Source organism: Vombatus ursinus, unplaced genomic scaffold (genome assembly GCF_900497805.2).
Source record: "Vombatus ursinus unplaced genomic scaffold, bare-nosed wombat genome assembly UNPS02014910.1, whole genome shotgun sequence".
Classification (NCBI taxonomy): domain Eukaryota; kingdom Metazoa; phylum Chordata; class Mammalia; order Diprotodontia; family Vombatidae; genus Vombatus; species Vombatus ursinus.
Window position 1 is genome coordinate 196,716 of NW_020954688.1, and position 5,037 is coordinate 201,752.

The following is a 5,037-nucleotide window of genomic DNA, read 5'->3' on the forward strand; positions in this document are numbered from 1 at the left end:
GACTGCCACTCAGAACTGTGACCCAGATCCAAGCACGGGCAAAGCAAGAGAATCCTGCACCAGCAGAGAGATTCCTACAATCCCCCTCTGATCAGCCACTCGATTCCCCTGGTCTGTGGGCCAGAAGCTTGGGAGACAACTGCCACTCTGGGGCCAGGAATGAAAATGAAAAGAGCATTGGAACCTGTTGAAAGTGTTCTATTATGACCTAGGACAATATTAGCCTTTGGGGCTATCATATCACTTTGAATCATACCCTTCTGTTGAGATTATAGTCAACTTAATGTCAGAGGTAGAAAGAACTTCAGAAGTCCTCCAATTCAATGCATAGTTGAAAACAAATGCCATTTCCAGAATCCCTAACAGGTCATCATGCAAACTATTCTTGAATGAGAATCTTCTACCTAAAATAGCAGCCATTTGCATATTTGGGTTATCTCTATGTGTTAAAAAAAATCTTATATTAAGTCAAAATCTGAATGCTTAAAATGTCCATTCATTAGTCTTTGTTCTGCCCTCTGGGGCCAAACAGAATAAATTTAATCCCTCTTTTAAGTGGAAAAACTTCAAATATTTAAGGCCAACTATTACATTCCCACTAGTTATTCTCTTATTTAGGAAAAACATCCTCTTAATTATAATTGTCAAGCCAAGATGTTACTTGCTTTTGTTTTAGAAGGGAGTAGGCATACTCAGTACAAAAATATTCAAATGTATCTCTGATTTCATTGATATAGGAAATCCCTCTGATCATACATATCACAGTCCATGTCTCCTGCTCACCATGGGTCACTCTTGTCCTTATTTTCCCAACAAGGAATCCACCCAACCTGCTGGGGAACCTTTTTTCAGGTGGATGACAGTGGAACCTATGAGCTGTCCATTTGTTAGTCCATTGAGATCTTCGCCCACTATTTCCTCCTATATTCCAATCCCACATGAAGAGGTGGGATTTTTTCCTTGCCTAGAAAAATTTCTCCATGTGCAACCAATCTTCTCCCCTACCATCTTTTCCAGCAGATTCCTTCCTCTATTGCCCCCCCATCCCTATTCTCTGTAATCTTCAATTTTTCCCCTCTCTCCTGAATCTATCTCTACTGCCTACAAATGTGCTAACTTCTCTCCCATAATTAAAAAAAAAGGAACTGTCACTTGATCTGACTATCATACTTTATCTTTCCTCTACATCATGGTTGAACTCCTTGAGAAAGCTGCCTATACTTAGTGCCTCTACTTCTTTTCCTCTAATTTGCTTCAAAGTCCTCTGCAGTCTGGCTTCAAACTTCAGAATTCAAATGATATTATTCTTTCCAAAGTGACTAGTGATCTCTTAATCTAATGACTTTTTTTCATTCCTCAGGCTTATTTACCTCTCTCTAGCAGTTGACATTGTTTTCTTTTTTTTTAGATAAATTTATTTATTTATTTTTAGTTTTCAACATTCACTTCCATAAGATTTTTAGTTTTAAATTTTCTCCCCATTTCTCCCCTCCCCTCACCTCAAGGTGGTGTGTAAATTGATATAGGCTCAACATATGCATTTTATTAAACCTATTTTCACATTAGTCATGTTGTAAAGAAGAATTAGAACCAATGGGAGAAACCACAAGAAAGAAGAAACAAAACAGAGAGAGAGAGCAAATAATGTGCTTTGATCTGCATTCAGACTCCATAGTTCTTTTTCTGGATGTGGACAACATTTTCCATCATGAGTCTTTTGGAGTTGTTTTAGATCCTTGCATTGCTAAGAAGAGATAAATCTATCAAAGTTAGTTATCACATAATGTGACTGTTAACTGTGTACAACGTTCTTCTGGTTCTGGTCACTTCACTCAGCATCAGTTCATATAAGTTTTTCCAGATTTTTCTGAAGTCTGCCTGCTCATCACTTCTTATAGCACAATAGTATTCCATTACATTCATACACCACAACTTTTTCAGCCATTCCCAAACTGATGGGCATCCACTTAATTTCCAATTTTTTTAAATAAATTAATTTATTTTTAGTTTTCAACATTCACTTCCGTAAGATTGAGTTTTAAATTTTTTCCCCCTTGCTCTCCTCCTCCCTCCGCATGATGGTTTGCAATCTGATATAGGCTCTACTTATGCATTCATATTAAACTTATTTTCACATTGGTAATGATGTAAAGATTAGAACTAATGGAATGAACCACAAGAAAGAAGAAACAAAACAAAACAACAAAAGAAAAGAAGAGCAAATAGTATACTTCCATCTGCATTCAGATTCCAAAGTTCTTTCTCTGGATGTGGATAGCATTTTCCAACATGAGTCTCTTAGAGTTTTCTTAAATCCGTGCATTGCTGATACGAGATAAGTTTATCAAAGTCAGTCATCTCACAATGTCGTTGTTACTGTGTACAACATTATCCTGGTTCTGCTCACTTCACTCATCATCAGTTCACATAAGTCTTTCCAGGTTTTTCTGAAGTCTGCTTGCTTATCATTTCTTATACCACAATAGTATACCATTACATTCATATACCACAACTTGTTCAGTCATTTGCCAATGATGGACATCCTTTTAATTTCCAATTCTTTGTCACCACAAAAAGAGCTGTTATAAATATTTTTGTACATGTGGATCCTTTTCCTTTTTTTCTTTTTTTTGGAGGGGTCCAAGAGTTTTATTTCTCACCATTCTGTGGTGGTGCACAAAAATGTCAGTGGAGCAAGGAAAAAAAAGGGTTAGGGAACATACTTTTTGTCTGACAGTATTTTACTGCACTTTCTCCATGATAGCTTCTACATAACTGTTTTCTTCAAGGGAAGGGCTGTGGGTGCACAGCAGGGTCTGAGAGCCTCAGTCCTCCTTACTGACACTTGACAAACCCTTTCAGATCTTCCAGAAAGTTAATATACACCTGGTGTTCTAAGGCCATGCTGAGTTCCATTAGTTCATCTGCAAATGTATAATTCACCCCTCAGTCAGCCAGGAAGTCCATCAAGTGGTCAGGGAGTCCCTGTTGAACATGTAGCTTGTATCCTTCAAACTGGATTCACTGGTGGACTGAATGCTAACTTCCCGAATGGAGAAAATGTCACTCTCATCCTCTTCCTCCCATCCATCCTTGTCGTCTGGATAGTGGCAGTCCAACACAAGGGCCTTCTGGGTGTCAGCCTTCACAACCTCCACCACAAAGTTTGGGGCTGATGTAAGTTCAGGCTCTTGCTGTTCTTGGGCTTTCTGTCCCTCTGGTGTCTCGCTAAATGTCAGTGGGAAACTGTTGTTAATACTGAATGTGACTGTGATCCTCTCACCAGCTAATCTCTGGACTTAACTTGGCTTCTGTACCTTGCATACTCAGTTCCCGATGCCAAGACATCTTGGAGAGGGATTTGTGTTTCTGGATTTTACTCTCCTCTTTAATTTCATCTGTCAGGAATTCGGCAAAGGCCTGGTCCCCCTCCACATGGACCCACATCCCCCCCAACATGTGCAAGAGCACAGGCCGGGCATGCTCCAAAGTGGATGCAGGAGGCTGGGGAATGCTAGTGATTCCTCCTCCCAGGAGGCCTCTGAAAGTGCAGGTGGCCACAGGGGCACAGCATCAGGAGGGCAGCAGGACGCAGGGCCCAGGCTGAGGGGCACAGCAGCAGGGGCAGCAGCAGGGCCATGACCAAGACATGTGGAGGGAGGATGGGAGCGATGATGGAGACCGGAAGGACCTCTTTTTCCATTTTTATGATCTCTTTGGGATACAGACCCAGAAGTGCTATTGCTGGGTCAAAGGGTACACACAGTTTTATAGCCCTTTGGGCATAGTCCAAATTGCTCTCTAGAATGGTTGGATCAGTTCACAACTCCACCAACAATGCATTAGTGTTCAAATTTTCCCACATCTTCTCCAACATTTATCATTTTCCTGATTTGTCATGTTGGCCAGTCTGATAGAGGTGATGTGGTAACTCAGAGTTGTTTTGATTTAGGTTTCTCTAATCAATAGTGATTTGGAGCATTTTTTCATATGACTATAGATAGCTTTAATTTTTTTCCTCTGAAAACTGCCTATTCATATCCTTTGACCATTTGTCAATGGGGGAACGACTTGTATTCTTATAAATTTTACTCTGTTCTCTATATATTTTAGAAATGAGGACTTTATCAGAGACAATGGTTGTAAAAATTCTTTCCCAGTTTTCTGTTTCCCTCCTAATCTTGGTTGCATTGGCTTGGTTTGTGCAAAAACTTTCCAGTTTAATGTAATCAAAATGATCCATTTTGCATTTCATAATGTTATCTATCTCTTATTTGGTCATAAATTCTTCTGTTCTCCATAAATCTGACAGATAAATTATTCCTTGCTCTCCCAGTTTGCTTATAGTATCAGCCTTTATATCTAAATCATGTACCCATTTTGACTTTATTTTGGTATACTATATAAGATGCTGGTCTATGTCTAGTTTCTGCCATACTGTTATCCAGTTTTCCCAACAGTTTTTGTTAAACAGTGAGTTCTTGTCCCAGAAGCTAGAGTTCTTGAGTTTATCAAACAGCATATTACTACAGTCATTGACTACTGTGTCTTGCGTATCTAACCTATTCCACTGATCCAGCACTCTATTTCTTAGTCAGCACCAAGTAGGTTTTGATTGCCCCTTTATAATACAATTTAAGATATGGTATGGCTAGGACACCTTCCGTTGCATTTGTTTTCATTAAGTTCCCTTAATATTCTGGACCTTTTGCTCTTCCAGATGAATTTTGTTATTATTTTTTCTAGCTCTATAAAATAATTTTTTGATAGTTTTGATGTGGTTTGAAGGGTCAGGAACCCCACAAGGACTTAAGTATGGGACAGGGTCTTCTGGAATGAATTCACAGACAAGCATTCTTTAAGTCAAGTTGGCAGAAGTTTATTTTTATGCTATTCAGGCAAAAATTTTAAGGAACCTGAGACCTTACAGGGATATAGTTAAAGTTTACATAGGAAAAACTATAGTAAAACATGGTCCAAGTATAATAATTAGGTGATTCAAGGTGGGATTAGGGAGTGGTTAAAGAGTGGAGAGTT

General features: G+C 39.1%; 1 pseudogene; it reads right to left on the reverse strand.

Moving 5' to 3' along the window:
- Window positions 1-2,835: 2,835 nt before the first annotated feature.
- Window positions 2,836-3,703, reverse strand: LOC114029171 (annotated as a pseudogene).
- Window positions 3,704-5,037: the final 1,334 nt, after the last annotated feature.